We start from the raw sequence: 18,220 nt of genomic DNA on the forward strand, positions 1-18,220 counted from the left end.
CACATTAGCCAATGTGATCAGCACAGTAATCAACTGTTAAATGGAGAATTATTGCAATTATAAAACATTGATTAGGAAATTATTGAATGAATGAATGAATGAATGAATGAATGAATGAATGAATGAATGAATGAATGAATGAATGAATGAATGAATGAATGAATGAAAATTAAATGTACTGATTAAATTAGATTTTTTTTTCAAGGAGTATTCGAACCTATGATATTCTCATTGGATAGCTTTATCCACCACAATCATTGATTTACTTCAGTTAATAAATCTGTCTGTGAACAGCGATACCATCATGTCCAATAGCACTCAGGAGCTGATTCATTGACAAAGTGATGCCTCTATATCTAGTCTAAGATACAAATCCTCTTCATGAAGATAAACACTCAAGTTCAAATCTGTTTCATACAAGCCTCTGGGCATTCACATGAGAGCACCACTGCAATATGACAGCTGTGAGTCTGATCTTTTATGTCTGATGATGTCACAATCGGCAGATTGGAGAGAGAATGAAAACGCCAAGTAGACCCAAATGTAGAATACGCTGTTTTAATTGCAGTCAAGAAACTTTCAAGGCTTTAATCACAATCAGATAACCTTAAGTAGAGTAGCACACAGAGAGCAGTTAAGTGTGATGTGCGTGAATATGTTGCAGCACTGCCGCCTTCTACATGTAGGATGTGCTGAAAACACTTTCTCCCTAAATCACCAGCTTCTGGCATAATTCACGGTTTGGAAGAGGGCTGAAAGGATTTCCAAAATGGATACATCAGGCTTGCAACGTGACTTTGGGAGTTGGACTTTAAGTACCACAGGAAGGGAAAACAGGAACTTTCAAAGTTGAAAGCCTCCAAAATGTCATGGATGACAAGATTTACAGGTTTGTCGGATTGTAGAAAATTCTCAAATTAGTGTTATTTTTTCTAGTGCTGCTTGTGCATAGATAAAAATGCTTAACCCTTGTGAATGTCCAATGAAGGTCAGCATGCAAATAAAGGTAAACGAGAATGCATGTGCCAGCCATTTAAAGTCTCACAATATTTCTGCTCAGGCGTCTAATTGAAGCCCATCCATCCATTTTCTGAACCGCTTAGTCCCCCTGGTGGTCGCGGGTGTGCTTGGAGCCTATCCCAGCCGTCATCAGGTAGTAGGCGGGGGACACCCTGAACCGGTTGCCAGCCAATCGCAGGGCACACAGAGACAAACAACCATACGCACTCGCACTCACACCTAGAGACAATTTGGAGAGCTCAATCAGCCTACCAAGCATGTTTTTGGGATGTGGGAGGAAACCGGAGTGCCCGGAGAAAACCCACGCAGGCCCGGGGAGAACATGCAAACTCCACACAGGGATGGCCGGAGGTGGAATCGAACCCGCACTCTCCTAACTGTGAGGCGGCCGTATTTTTCCTTTCATATATTTTTAAAGATGCTTCAATTATTTAATGAGTCGAATCATGTTGTGCATTAAGATGGCAGTTGTCTGACAAATTCAGGTCACACTGCTTATCCCAGGAATTATGATCAAGGGGCTACAACTTCTCATGTTGCACCAAAATAAAAACATACATATTAGCCTGTGAGTAGTGGACAAAAATAACCTCCAACAATAATTTAATTGTAGTATGAGTACCTTCTTCTTCTGTGCTATAAGCATGATGAGCTCTTGACTTTAATACTGCTTTTATCAGTCTGGAAAAATGTAAGGAGCAAGGAAAACATCTTTTTTTGCTTTGATTATCTGTCATGGTGGATTTATTTGTGTTGATGAGAAAAGGGAATAAAAGAGATGGCTCATTTTAACTGCAGAAGAAATTCTACCGCAGGGATGTCAGCTTTGTAATTGTCTCAGCGGCAGGTAAATTTAGACTGGTTGAATGTTTTTATTTGCAAATGTGGAGCGTAGGAGGATGACTCCAGCTATGGTACAAATGATCTAATCATTCAAAATTCAACGGAGACTGTTTAGTATTATTTTTGTTTGTCACAGTTAGCTCACTGATCGATGATCAGCCAAGAGAAGGCAAAACTTTTGCATTTATCTTATTTCATGCAAAGTGAACCACTAATAAAAACGGCTTGGTATTCGCTTTAAAAAAAAATCCCTCTATTGGCGTACCATAGCTTTTGTGTTCGTGAAGGTCTTCTGTTCATTTTATGTACCAGGAAGAATGGGACTGCAGAAAGAAAATTCTGTCACAGCAATAGTGCTTGGAAAAAAATGAACCGTTGAATGTTTCTCTCTTTTCTTCACCTCTGCAAAATTTGAACAGGGCAAGGCAAGGGTTCACAGTTTGCTTTTACTGGACACATTTAGCTGTTTGCTCTTGGCGGAGATGTGTTACACTTGCGTTTCAAAACGTTCTTTCTATTTTTAGTTCATAATTTTCAAAAATAAGAGCTAACGAATGGAGAATAATTTGAAGTGAATGACAAAGTAGAAATAAAAACGCAAGTACAAAATGACTTTCTTTTTAGAATGTATTCTTACGCTTTATTATTTAGACACATTTCTAATCTCCTTAAAAATTTAATTCTGGCTGTTAAACTATACAGACTGAACTACTCCACTCACAAATCTTAATCAAGTGTTATGCTTCCAAGACTTTCTGGATGTCTCTTTCCTCTTCCACTGTGACTGCTATGCACAAAACATGCTCGGATGAGTTTGGATTGGAATCACTTGGCCTCTGACCGTGCTCTGGAAACTCCCACGGATAGACATATAGACCCCAACACTCTGAAAAAGAACATTATTTATTTGTAGAGAATCACTTTATTAGGAAAAGAACATTAAGACTTTGCAACAGAATATTTTTTTAAAAGCCAATAATAAATAATAAGACATTATACTGTACAAACATACCATGACAACCAAACCTTTTTAATAAACAAGCCTGATTATCATATGTGTCAGAAACTCAAAATAGCGTTGTAAGAAGTACTTAATTACTTCTGTTAGCTTATTTTTACTTACTGTATCTGATAAGAAGCCGGAAGGACTGTGATTAGCCTTAAATATTGATGAGTACATCAGTGTAATTGGTTCACAGAAATCACTCATTACAGTTGCCAGATAAATCTGGCCTCAAGCAGTTGCCTTGACTCACAGCCACTAAACACACTCCACACTTTATTGGTGGAGATTTTCACAACTTTGATGGCAATCTAATTTTGGAATTACATGCAAACGACCTTAGCCCGCGAGGGAAGTTTAAATGACTTGTAATGGTGTTGTTAAATTTGATCAGTTTATTGAATTAACACCTTTATACTACATTTCCTCCTTGTGTCAGTACACTTTTATGAGTTATGTCTTTTCAGAATTCAAATGTATAGCCACTTAATTGCATACTGTTAGATTGTGACCACAGGTTAACAAGCAGTGATATTTAAAAGCAATGGTGTGCTTTTATTTTAGCTTGAGAACTTAGTGAAAAAACTAATTTGTAATTAATAAGCTTATTTTCGCCTTCAGATGATTGGAACAAGTTGAATCATTCAGCATTGATTTTGCTCTGCTGTTTTCTAAATCTTCCTGCAAAAGTACTTCTGTCACACTAATGCCAATGACATGAATTAGAGCCTTGTAAAGTCCTGAACGAAAATTTGACGAATTGAGCGTCTGCAGAGGCAAGGGAGGATGTCGTTAATCGCACAGTCAGAGGTTCTGAATTTGATTATCAACATTGGCCCTTCTACACTCAAAGAAATAATTTGTTTGGTGAATAAAATCATGGAAATATTTTCCACCTAATTAAAACGTTTTCATTTAGGAAGATTAATTTTGTTGAATCAACTATTGAAGCTGAAATAGTGTACCTGATTTTATGTCTTGTTAATTGAAAACCCTAATGAATAAGAAGCATTTCTTGTACACTCTCGGCCATACTTCAATATTGGCTGTCAGTCTCAACTATACAGTAGTCCAACCACAACTAAATGCCAACGGATCTTGCTCCATAACTGCTGCAATTTCTTGACATCAAATGCTGGCCTTTTCCAATATTTTTAATCCTACAATCGCTATTATTTTGGCACTTACAAAATCAATAGGTTTAAATACTCCAGCAACACAAACATAAAACCATGACTTCCAATCTGTCAACACAAATGGATTGTGACTAGCCGAGCAGCATACAGAGGAGTGAAAATAAAAGAACAAGAACAAAAAAAAATGAACAATTGGAATGTGTAATTCAAATCCTTTTCACATTTGCTGTTCTATTTATGAGGTTGCATCAGTTTTTATTTTATTTAAATTTTTCATGCAGTACTGTTCATTTCTTTTTGTTATGCCAGCAAGAGAGACGAGTCGTGATTCAAAACACCCCTTTGATTTGGCGATGACCTGGACTGAGTTATCGTTTATTTTTGCCACATATTTTGTAAAGCATTGGCTTTCACGCTTGCCGCTTTGTCCTTGTCGCAACAACCATGAGGCATTTTTTGAAATAAATCTGGACAGACTTGTTTTTTAATCTGCTCTTAGGAAAGGGAATTAAAATAGAAACAAGATTTTTCTAAAAACATTTTCATAAAACGTGTTCGTGAAAAGACGGAAGAACACATCCTCATGTGGTTTCTGTGTCTCTGTCTTCCCTTCTGTCCACAGGCCCTCCTCTCACTTCCGCCCACATGTATTCAAGAGAGAAACAATTCTAATCCTGTGCATTTCTGTAGTTCCCTCTCTTGATCAGTATTTGCGTGTATAACATTGATATTTATCTATATACTGAATTAATAAATGTTGTGTGAACATTTTGGTCCAACAATTAAGAACAGTGAAGCAACAGTGGATAGATGAATTTGATTCACGGAATCACCTAAAAAAAATGAAACTGGATTCTCCCTTTGAGATACAATATACTACGAGGTACTAGGTATACTGTATGTGGCAGAGCGTAACAAATTACAAGGAAACACTTCGAGTTATAAACAGCAGTACCTAACCATGTAGAGTCCTCTGCATTGTTTGAAAAACAAATAAGCTTTTGCGACTCAAACCTTTTTTCACGACTCAGAAAGCAAAAATGGATCATATCCAGACTCTTCATATCAAGTTGCCGAACCAGACAAGATTCCAGCGCATCTACTCGTGGAATGTGCCAATATGCTGACTTACATTGCAATATGTCCTCATGAGCACTTTCAACACTTCCCTGAGCCAGTCTGTCAGAGAAAATTTCAATTGTTGGCCTCGACAGCTCCGTTTGTAATTGGATTTTGCACTCCCTGGGAGAGATAGAACACAGTCGGTGTGCATTGGCAACAAACAGAAACACAGTGGGGTTGAGCACAGGCTCCCTTGTTTCTCCTTACCCTGCAAAAATGATCCGATATTTAGGTTGGGTAAGAGGCACACTATTATCGACCCTAAGAATAAAGTCGAACACTTGGTTATGTGGCCGAATAGAAATGAGAAATAGACATCATTTAATGCAGAACAAACTAAAAGTGGCAGTGGCTTACACGGACACTTGTCACAAGCTTGGCATGAACACATCACAAGTGCTCATCTCTCACCATGTAATTGTACCCAGAAAAGAACCAAAGTGCAGCGAAAGACTGGATAGAAGAAGCTTATCACTGTCCACTGTCACAACAAACTGAAATACAAATTCTATGACCTTGGAACATCAGCTAGGTCATGAAGAAATTCATCATTGAAAAGTCATCTCTGGATCGACCAGTATGTGTTCCGTTGGGAAATAACTGCATCTTATGAGATGGTCTTGGTCATTCTACCAAGAGATTTTGAAATGTGATACTCATGAAATTAATCTGGACAAGAACAATAAACAAATGATTGAACTGCTTTCAATGCTTTTAATTACATGGCTTTGCACACGATTTACTTCTGTAGCAAATCATGAAATTATCTCAAATGCATTCTGATATTTAAGGGCCAATAAAAAGGTGAGACCTATTTTATTTCACAATGCTAAGGTTTAATGGCAGAAAGGTCACTGAAGTAGGTCGCTACTGTCGATCATTTAGATCGGTAATAGTATATTCTTGAGTTTCTTTTTCATCCAATATGGTTGCTTTTAGCTTCTTCCATATTTAAGAGCACCTTTGATGTTTCTCCTCCCTTACTCTTCTCTTCCATCCTAATCCACTTAGCTTCAGCTCTCTTAGGCTTCTCTTTCCTTTGCTGTTCTTACTCTTTCCATTTCCTTTTTTCACTCCCTAAAGCATGAGCCTGGACTTGGTTTCTATCATTCATATCGCTCTTTTACAGATGCTTCCCTCTAATTTTGTCTTTACATGTGTCCCCTTTCATGGTGTGGAGAAAATGATCCTGCCTTTGGAGGACACATGTTGATCTTCGTATTAAAGTTAAATGGTACAAGGAGATAGACAGATGTGGCAGGTAACTGTACATAAGCAGATTAATACTGGCTTCTTGTCCTAAATACAGTATTGCATTATATTTTGGGAGGCAACACTTTTAAAACCCTCTTGCCCACAATTTTAAGTGTTCCATAATGGATAAACCATGATTCCAGACATTTAGTGTGTGCTGTAGAGTAGAATTCTTTTAAAGCATTTACTGGGCAACTAAAAAATGGAGTTGGTCTGTCATTACAAGTAAGTGCTATCACAGTCTTATTTTTGAATTTGTTTACCCTGTTGTTTCACTTACCTCACTACCTCCAATCATGCAAAAGTGCATGTTATATGCGTGCATCTGTTAGTGTGATCTCACTGCCTCACAGCTTCAGCTGCCTCTCAACACCTGCTTGGCATCAACTATTTTATTTTTGTCAGACGATCTGTTTGTTTACGAGTGAAGTTTCAGCCACTTCAGCCAACCAATTAAATATCATAATCAAAGAGGAATTCTGACAAGGGAGCACTCTATTTTTAAGATGGACAGACAAATATGGAATACAATAAGACTACAACATATACGTATACGTATATATAAATAGATACAGTACTTTGAATAAAGCGAGGCTGTGCGAATAAGGATATTTATTCAGTTTGACAGTAAAGTGCAATGAAACAGCAGAATGACAATAAACTAAAAATTTACCCCAAAACACTGTAAGCAGCAGGAAGGAAGAGGAAGCCTCTTTTGCCGCTAGAAAGGCCATGTAGCTAATTTAATGATTGCTGACTCAAAACAATGAGCAAGGCAGAAAGCTCAGAAAGCAGAAATAAAACATTTAGTTTTATTCACATAACTTCCTCATGACAGAATCAACATTATTTATTTTGGAAGCCAAGCTATTTGTCTGAATAGTAATTAAACAATGACAGAATGTAAATGAACATTTAAAGAAGAAGCCTAGGCTACGGGCTCTGTATGGACAGCACGATTGTTTGAGATGATGGATGGTGAGCACTTGCTGCATTTCGGCAACTGAGGAAAAATGGTTTGTATCTACAGCAAATCTCTCAAAATGGCTTGTATAGACAGCAAATCTCACAGATCCCACGCAAGCTAGTGAATCACTGAAAACTTCGAGAAAGCCAAACTAGCAGCAACACACAGTATAGAAAACTGAGAGCTCTTTGTAGCAGCATAATGAATTTAAAAAAATGTGTGTTATTTTTTTAGTGTGTGAATTGTGTATGTATTGCTAAACGTGGGTGCTCACAAAGAGCACATAAAGAACATGACTATCTAAAAGTCTTAGTTCAATAAATAGCAGCAAATGTCAAAAGTTGTAAGAACTTGATGTAACGTCTAAGTTCTTACATGCTGTAGAGGACAGATGCTCTGAAAGTCTATCATCCATGAGACAGATTAAATGATGACACACAGATGAAGATAGAAAATATTAAAGACTTTTAAAGCCTATAGTGATTTTCAAATGGTTATATATTGTTATAAAAAGTCTCTGCCATACGCCATTTTAAAAATGAATAGACAAGTCAACTTTGACAAGTTTCTCCAAGTTTCTCTCCACAAGAAAAATAAATTAAGCTCTTACATAAACATTTAGTTGGCTGTTTGATTTCTCAACTTACTAAGTAGTTTGGAACTCCAGGAACCCACCTTTTCATTTAAAAACAATTAAAAATAAAGAAGAAAAGGTGAGTGAACTCCTCGGTTGCAACCAGCAGTGCATGGCGCTGATAATTTTTCAAAGAACAAAAATGTATGCTTTACCATTTTCTACCTATAATTTGTTATTATTTTTTTAAATGATTGCTGTGAACATATTATTCTTTACGATATCTTTGTTGGAATCTAGTATAGTTTGCCAAAAGCGAAATTGCTATAATTTTTTAAACAAAAATTATATTTGAAAATACACAGTTAGATTAGTAGATCCAATTGATTAATAAAGGGCATTCAATTCAGTACTCCCTCCTTCTGTATAAGCACACTGTTTGATTTTTAATTCCCAAATATACACACGATGACCTCATTATCTGTAATTAAATTGTTATTGTAACTTCATAGATATTCATTGAAATAAGCAGATGGTGGTTTATTCAGTCAACATTTGCTTGGAAAGCGACTGTACTGTCATTCCTGTGCCAAATCCTGCCATATTTAATGCAAAGCTCTTAAATAAAATGACAGGTGCAGCTGCATTTCAACATGTCATGATAAGCCAACATGCTGCATAACAAAAGGCCTTTTAAACGATGGTTAGTGGCTTTTGATAGCATCTCAAAGCAATTTGTCATTTATCGCCACATAATAAATAATATGCTGTCCTTTTACAGTGTGTGTCATTTTCTCATGACAAACCAAGGCCACACACAGCTACTCGGTATATTTATTTTACTCTACAAGCCAAGGGCAACAATGAGAAAATATACCGCATGCTAATAAATGGGCCCATCGACCGTGCGGCACTCTGTATGGTGAAGCTTGAGACAAAGGGTCTTTAAGTGCAGTCAATTCAGAAATTAGACCAGCTGACCCTGTTCAATGGTAATAAAGTTTGACAGGAGGTCAATTGTGGTACACTGTATATGTCTGACTTTAAAGTCTCACTGGTTTAGCCTGATGGGGTTATCTAGCTGTATTGTAGATATACAGAGTCTATTTACACTGCGAGCCAGGGTTTAGGGATGGAAAGGTCGACGAGTGAAAACTGGTCAAATATTTAACAAAAAATATATTATTAAAAGTGAAGACAATTTGCAATTCTAGTAATGACACACGAATATGATGCACAATTTGTCTTCGCGGGCCACAGAAAATTATGTGACGGGCCGTATCTGGCCCCCGGGCCTGTGCTTTAGGGTAATGGATTTAAATCAAATAAATATCTGTACCTTGTACAACTCCAAATTATTTAAACAAATGTACTACAATTTACAATGAGGTTCAAACTTGAGTGCAACAGTTATATCTAAGGTGACATCACCGAGGAGCCTGTTTTTGTGCATGTTAGCAATTGGAGATCGCCTTGGGCCCCAATCATGCGTGTGTGTGTGTTGGATTTATGCCACCGTTAAAAAACAGAGTTCCTGGGGATTTGAATAATGCCCAACATTTTAAGATTCAATCATATCTACAGGCTCAGTGAGCACTTACATCAGAGAGGCGAAAACACACAAAACAGGAATGGTTAGGGGTGTAAAAATCTGGGTTGTTAATAGCTTATAGTCAATAATGCCAGTCACAGCTAAACCTTTATCTCCACATACCCAGGTGACTGATTTATAAAATGACTCATTCCATGCAATCACTACTAATGGCTCCCTTCATGTCAGAAAGGGAGCTTCTCTCTGCCGTTGATGGACAAAAATGCAGAATTCACGCATCTGAAGAAATCTTGTTTCACGGTGACGACTTATATTTCCTCGGGACATTGTGTTTCCTACAGCCCGTGATGGCAGGAATAACTTGATTCAAACATTTGGATGAGAATCAAAATAGCAGAATCGGTACGGTTATGTATGACAGTTGACTGCCGATGCAACTGCATGCATACTGACTGCAGTACGGGTAAATATATGGATTTGTGATATCTTTGACATAAAGAGGCATCCATTCATATGACAAGCGTTTCAACTGGAGCTACACAGCTTTCTGATTATTTCTGATATATTATTTCGGCTATATCTGTGACTACTACTTTCATTATTAGAAGGGTACCAACAGTTTTGTCCATTTGTGCATATTGTAAAAACGTATTCATCAACTATTCAAAAATAATTCCATATTATAACATTACTACTTAAAATGTAAGGTTCACATCCCTGCCTCAAATTCTATTAAAATGATCACGTCTTGACAAAAATCCTGCAACTTTTACCCAACCACCATGATCATAGGCACGATAATTGGCTTGCCTACAGACAGACCAAGAAACATGATACCCTGATCTCCTGCTAAACGCCCAATGGCCTTTCCATAACCAGACACAATGTGATAGAACATTTGCTTCATGCCTTGAGAAAGCGGCAAATAGGAAACATTATTTCAACCCTGTCTCTCCCACAATGAAGTGGCCCAATTTAAAATTCTCCCTTGAAGCAGATTCATTACAAAGCAACTTCAGAACAATCAATGGGAAACGGCAGCAGCTCCAACACGAAAGAACACTGAGGCAAAAAGGCTCTGTATCCACCAGGATAGCTGTAATAATGCTTCGTGTGGGCAGAGAAGCTCGCAAATTCCAAGTAAAGACTTTTGTTCACGTTACATTTCATGTGTTGGAGGGGCAAGTCTGAAGAAGTACTTTTAAGAATTCTATTGACTGCATTCGACTTTCTCTCCAACAGCTTAAGGAATTTAACGCTGTATTGTCATTGTCATAGTCTTTGTTACAGCAAGAGGAATCAAGATTCTAACATGCCAGCAGGCAGGAATATTTCTGTGTAATGAACCTGAAGACAGCATGTGATATCACGTGTTACAGAGTTGAAGGTAGGAAGATAGAAAAGCTTTTGCCTCTTGGCTCAGCTCGTTTTCACGTCCTAGACGGACATATACATAGGCCGTATCACTGCAGTCTTATCTGTCTGTCGATCTCCGGCTCCATTCTTTCCAATCGGATGCTTGAATTGTCCTTGGTGGCGGTCCTTGCTAATCCCCAGAGTTTCCCTTTATTTCCGCCACTTGCTGCCAACTCTTGGCTGCTTCTCACATACCTTCTTGGGTCTTTTCCCGTTTCCGTTTGGCCCCATGCCATCTTCTATCTCTTTCTCACATTCAACCTATCACTCTCCTTCACTTGTCAAGGCCAACAGATGACAGACAGCCTGTAAATGAGACATGAAGGCAGACAGAATGACGGAAGGCAGAAGTCTGATAGCTGTGGATAGCTATGGATTCTGGATATGGTTTGCATTGCATCTTTTTAGTTTGCTCAGTCGGCATACAGGAAAACCCGATACGATAAATAGAAGGAAGCTCACTGTAAGGCATTCTTGAAGGTCTGGTTGTTTGTTATTTTTTTATTTGTTTCTTTTTTTATTATTCATGAAGATATCCTGGAGATAATTTCAAATATTGGCATACTGTGGACAACCAACTTCACACAAAATTGAGATTATTCTTATTGCATTTTTGGTGTTTGGGGCTTCACGCTGTTACGTCGTTCCAGCTGCAGCTGTTTTTAAACCTCTCCAATTTTATTTAAGAACTCTACAACTCAAATGTGTTTCAGTTTGCGAGGAACATTCAGTAATTGCTTCAAGGAAATACATATTGGCAGTTAAAATCCTTGAGCACCTGTTTCAAATCTTCTCTTCTTCAAATCTCTCTGTTGTTCCATCTGATTGGAAAATATTGAACTTTGGCCTCCTCAGCGAATCTCATTGGCAGCCTTTTGCAACATCAATAAGCATTATTCTGAAGAACACAATGTCAATGGAGCTACTTAATTTAAGTGATTGCAACAAATCAAACGACAATAGACTAAAACATAATGACACTTGGCAAAAGAGAATTATTGGACTCTTATGTTACCCGTAATCTCATGGTACTCATGAAGTGCCCAAGTTAAACTGTCTGTCCAATACTACATAAACATACGTATATTGTTTTTACATCAGAGGAGGATGCTCTCAACAGAGCCAACGACCATCTCACCAGCTTGAAATTTCTACACAGGTAAAAGTCCAGCAATAAATCGCTATCATAACTAATTCAGATGAGCAGAATCAGGCATGCAGTTTATTTATATTTTAAATCTCAAGCATAAATTCATTCCTGGTGTATGCTTTTGTTTTACTCACGCACTTTTTTATTCTAACTCATTCTAGTTTCCCTATTTGCCCGCCCGTCCATCCATCTATCCATCTATCTTTTGAATAACACAGTGTGATCATGTCTCTGATCTGTATCTGAGAGTAAGTGGTATTGAGCTGTGTGCAGTGGACTGGATGGATGATCAGATTAACAGGGAACTTTGTTGACAAACGTCTTGGCCGTTCTCACACCATCAATGAAGTTAATAGAACCTGAATCGGTCTATTCATGCTGGTGTTCTGTCTGTCAATTGCATCGATTGCTTTGCATCACTCTTGCGCAGTTTGGGCCTTCACTCTCAGTCCTTTTAGGTATTTGGGAGCATATTTTGAAGTACCGTATTTTCCGGACTATAAGGTGCACCTAAAAACCTAAAGTTTTTTCAAAATCCGACAGTGCGCCTTATAGTCCGGTGCACCTTATATATGGACCTAATTCCTAAATTTAAACTGGCCCGAAGCATTGTGTCATGAAATCAATCAAAAGTGGCCCGCTGAAGACTATGAATCATGAATCAAAAAGACTATGGATCATTATTTTGTGATTATAAAGTAATTTGTTACGTCTGAAGTTGAAATAAAAAAGATAAAATGGAGAATGATTTGATTTGGATTAAAAATCTGACATGATGCATTAATGGTGCGCTTTATAGTCCGGTACGCCTTATATAAGGACAAGGTTTTAAAATGGGCCATTCATTGAAGGTGCGCTTTATAGTCCAGTGCGCCTTATAGTCCATAAAATACGGTATTACTGATTCAATATGTTATCCAATATACAAAGCTTTACAGATATTAACTTGAAACACATATGCTTTTACACGTTATTCAGTTACACATACAAACAAACACTCGGGCATCTGATTAGGATGCCCTTTGGCTGCCTCACTGGTGAGGTGTTCCGGGCATATCGCACTGGCAGGAGACCCAGGGGACGTCCAATTACGCACTGGAGAGACTATGTCTTCCGACTGTCTTGGGAAGAGCTGGAAGAATTGGCTGGGGAGAGGGAAAGTTGGGCTTCCCTGCTGAAACTGCTGCCGCCACGACCTGACCGCAGCTAACCGGTCGATAGTGGACAAATTGATAGATGTAGATTATTCCATTAAATGTCTACTATATTTCAATTTCATCTTATGCTACAAGATGATAGATGCTAAAAAGGTGACCACCTGGTTTATATATTTTTTCAGTTTCTTGGTATTTTTTTCAAATCATCCTTGACTTTTGCAAGTAGTAGTTGATTTCACATTTACATTATCTTCAGCAAATAATTTACATTATTTTGTTGTCTTAATGGCTTCCTAATCATATTGAATACCATTGTTGTTGGTCGGAGTTTGTTGTCATTTGTTATCAGATACCTTAAAGAACCCATATACGTATCCTGTGGCTTTCTATCATCATGAATGTGTCTCAACAATAGTAGCTGACTGGCTTTGTTTACAATAACCTTTGCATGCCAATGTGTGCAATACTGGCAATATGACTGGTGACCTATCATATGTCTGAACTTACTGGCTCAAAGTGAACCACGACATTTACATGTTGGATGTCACATCTCAGACATGTCACATCAACTGCTTGTCTTCATTCACTTCATTTCCCACATCTCACATTGCTTTTGGCAAAGTTATTTATATTTGCCCTCACATTCTTGTGTATCTAACCATACTTGTGAGAATGAATTGTAAAAATACTTATCTTTTCTTTTACTGCAGCCACATTGGATGTTGGACTTTTAAGGACCACTTTTTCTGCGTCAATGTCTTCTCTTTTAACTTTTAAAATCTATCGTACTGATGCCTTGTACGGACGTACCCGCAGCTATCTCTTTCTCTCCCTTGCTGTCTCTCACAGTCCATCTCTTTTTCTCATCTGCAAGACAGGGATCTAGTCAATATTTGCCCAGTAACCTGTTGGTAATCATTCGGCCCATTATCACCGTCCGTGAACTGAAGTCGATGTATTTATGTGTGGTAGATTGCATTTTAGTGTGCTTGTGAGCGTGTGGGTGCATTGCGAAGAGATCACAGGGAATGAAACAATTCAGCAATGGGAGCCGGCTAGTATTGAGCGGATGTTGTTTTATAAAGCCTTACGGCAAACAAACTGTAAGATGAAAAAATAACTGGGGTATTTAATGGGGGTTTATGTAGCCCTGGTGGTATGTGAAGGCACTCCAGGGGTCATGTGAGATTTTATTTGAGAAGTAGTCTCTAAACAAAAACATTAATATATGTAAATATTATCAGTATCCTGAAAACCCAGTCCCACCATATAATTCAGCACAACCTGAAAAAAAAATCTAATCGTCATCTGTCAATTCTTGCTAAACAAGAACGCCCTTTTCAATCACACCATCATTTTTTTAATCATCCAAACTTGTCTAACTTTCCATATTCATATGCCTTGGAGGTTCATTTGAATGTTGATTTTAAAATCCGTAACCAAACTATTTATTGCTTGTGAAAGGGAGCGATACAAATGACCACAGTTGGTTGGCCCTTCCAAAACATTGTGAACAATAACTTTTCACTCGAGAAAAAAATAGTCCCGCAGGTCAGGAGTTTTCGGGACACTCTTGTTTCTTTGCTTGCAGCCATGGCCTTGGGGTTGATTCCAGCAAGATGATCCACAATCAACCAACACATTGGGATTTTTCCTTCGGGCAGAATACCAGGGTGTTTATGAAGCCAGAGATGCTTTGTTGCATTGTTTACAATGTTAGAGAAAGATGCCAGTATTCAGATTCACACAGAACTGTGCTCACTAACTAGATCTATAAGCAACTTCAAAAGAAACCTGTTTCAATCTAGCGATGGCCCTTTCAACCTGTTTTATACTGTGACAAATTGACATTACCGTTTTTTTACGCAATTTGGATGTGTATGATGGCTTCATAGAGAAAGGAAATGTTATTAAAAATCCAATATGTATTGGATATCTGTAAATGCATATACGTCATCGCAAGTCGGAAATCATCGACGGTGATTACACGCTTGTATCTGTCCAAACAACGCACATAAACACACTTTGGAGAAACAAGTGTAGTAAATCAGATTTATTGCAGACACATTGATAATTAAATATGATGCATTAGAGGATCAATTACTGAGTAAAAAGAGCCAATGGTGGCAGTGGTAAGCCTGTTTTGAATCAATGGAGAGAGCAATTTGTCAGTCCAACTAAATGACAAAATGGACAGTCAATCAGCAACACTGTATCCGTGGGCAAAGTGTAGCTACTGTATTCTGATTATTATTGTGAGTTTCATCTAAAAATACACTATATGAACTACTTTTCTTTCATTGCTTAATGGTTATTGAATGGATTTTAATGCTGAAACCCATAATTAAGATTGTACAATCACCAGAGATTGTACTGACTTCACTGGTTCTTTTATATCAAACAAATTATTTTAGGTGCATTACCTGACATGTTTCGGCAGGTTCTTCCGCCCAGTGAAATGATTAAAAAGGAAAAACAAGATGAACTTAGTACAACTAGAGATTTTAATGATTCTTTGCACTACAGCAGACAGTCAGTATAATAGGCAAAAGTACTCCTCCTGTACTGTATTAATCTGACTGTCTGCTGTACGCACGATTGCACCATTTCAACCAAGTTGCTCTTATTTATTTATTGCTCTTATTTATTCGTTGTTTGTGCCTTCTTATTTTTACTTTTTGTGTTGTTTGCTTGAATGTTTGTCTGGGGACCAATTAGGTGTAATATGTCATGTCACCGTGGGATAGTAGGAAAAGCATTTTCGATCTCTTTGTATGTCTTGACGTGAAGAAATTGACAATAAAGCAGACTTTGACTTTGTATACATTTGCAAGTGGTTTCATCAGAAACTATAGTAGGTCAATTAAAAACCCATTTTGTTGCTTGCGTACAGGTATAACCCACTGTAGAGAAAAGAGAATTAAAATGCAACTTGAATTCTGTTTACTATGTGCTTCAACCCCCACAAGTCGTTACAAGCAAAACAACCCATCTATCATTATGGCACCAAAATGTGCTGTTGGCTGCCTCATTTTAATTAATACTGTTTTAATGGATGCTGAAGTTCTTTTTAACTTAATTTATTCATTGAGCCTCACACTCAGTCACGCACATTGTATTGGTAATCCCAAATGTCCAGGTAAATGTCCTAGAACACATTTCATAGAATGCTGATAGGCTGGAGTGGTTTCAGTGAGTATGATTCTCATGTCAAATAGGATGAATCTGACCTCCAGGCATCCTAACTTTTTTAAAGTACAAAGATGCATTTATGAATGTCAATGAGATTTAGACTTCCTGTATACGCTGACTGCCCATTTGGTGTCCCTATTACATTTTAACATGCTGATGGGACAATGTAGTTAACATAATAATGGGATGTGAGTTACACCATTTTTCTGTAAAAGAGAAAATTTGAAATGCAGACGTGACTGGGACCATCCTTGGTTAGACAGCGTGAGTGGTGATGATTATAAAGTGTGTCAGCAAGTGTGCTCATGGTGGGCTGTTTGACATGAGACAGCATGCATCAGGAAAGCAACACTGCAGACACGTAAGAACACAGAAGCACCAACCTCGGTGTCACAGTGTTTCTTGACTCAATCATCTTCTGAGCCTGGGAAGGTATGACACATGATGTGTTATGATTGATTCCTTTTCCTATTTGGTTGTGCTTTTGTCACAGTAAGATGGCAATGTGTGGACGCAGCTTATTTTAGCAGAGTACTGCCTTTGTATGGTTATTTGTTTGTTTGAGAATGTACAAATGAACATCTATTTAATATGCAGTAGTATTAGCAAATATACATTTAAAGGAGCCATATTATGTGAAATCAACGTTTTGAGCCATGTTAAAATGCTAATTCCTCACCAGAAAACACCCTCATTCATATGTTACTTTTTCCGTTTTCCTTTGTCTTTATCCTGTTGTCTCCTGGCCCTTTCGGTCTGCGCCATTATTCTTCTCTAAATTGCTGTCAGTGGCAAGGTTCCAAGATCTAAGGTCAATAGTGGCCTGCTTCAGGGAGCATTTTCGTTGGTCCGGTTTTGGTCCTCCGTGAGTCTTATTCCTGCGTCTGACTCCCCATGAAGCATGACTCATGGTAGTCACAATATTGTCTATATCTGTCCCCCGTTGTTCACTCCAATAAACACTGAATAGGATTTAGAGTGATATTGATTGGTGGAGTTAAAAGCCTAAACAAACCCCTGAAGGTGACCTATGAAAAAATAAAAAATATTAAATCATGTGAATGAAACCTCTTACAACACAATTTTCCTTGAAGCAGATGGACGTATTTACAAGTGTAGTTTACTACATATGTCAAATGTTCCGAGGCCTGAGACTGGATACCACGCAAAAAATCTCTTCACCCTTAACTACGAAGCTTTGTTTGTTTTTTGGGACTAGCATATTCTACATTTTTGGACCAAATATTATGAAATTGTGGTAACAGGTTCATTCTATTGTGAGCTCTCTCTCACATAGTGTCCTGACCACAGAAAGAGTAATTAGTTGTATGTCACAAGTGAGCCCCCCATCACATATCCAAAAACAAGCTCAGAAGGCTGCAAACTAGACACTGGCAGCCCAGAGAGAAAATGGTATTATTCACCAGGAAGCCAATTATAGAGCCCCAAAGTCTCACATTATGTCAGCAGAGCATTCCAAACTATCACCCGCACACAGGCAGTCCCATCTTAAAGTTTAGACTAGAAATTGGTGTTGTCTCAGTTTGTGTTGCTTGCTGCCTATGTTTTCTTTCATTGTATTATTTTTTTCCCTTTACATTTATTCAGTATATGTTGCCAAGACTTCAACTCACATACCATCATTCACTTTATCTTACCTTAGATCTGCAATGCCTCTGCAAAACAGTACCTGTAATGGTTCCTTCAACTTTTAAATACCAGCATTCAATTTCGGAGTTTTCAGTTTACCCAGTCAAAGTAAATACATTTGGTCCATCCTGGCATCCCTGTCCAGCACCAGGCAATGCAGCTGTCCCTTGTCAGAATGAGTCAT

General features: G+C 38.0%; 1 long non-coding RNA gene across 1 annotated transcript; it reads right to left on the reverse strand.

Annotated features, from left to right (window-relative positions):
• Positions 1-2,476: 2,476 nt before the first annotated feature.
• Positions 2,477-5,176, reverse strand: LOC133155847 (uncharacterized). The gene is made up of 2 exons (XR_009714739.1): positions 4,958-5,176; positions 2,477-2,749 (listed from the first exon to the last, which is right to left on the reverse strand). It is a non-coding gene; the product is annotated as an uncharacterized LOC133155847 (long non-coding RNA).
• Positions 5,177-18,220: the final 13,044 nt, after the last annotated feature.

This window comes from Syngnathus typhle, linkage group LG6 (genome assembly GCF_033458585.1).
Source record: "Syngnathus typhle isolate RoL2023-S1 ecotype Sweden linkage group LG6, RoL_Styp_1.0, whole genome shotgun sequence".
NCBI lineage: Eukaryota > Metazoa > Chordata > Actinopteri > Syngnathiformes > Syngnathidae > Syngnathus > Syngnathus typhle.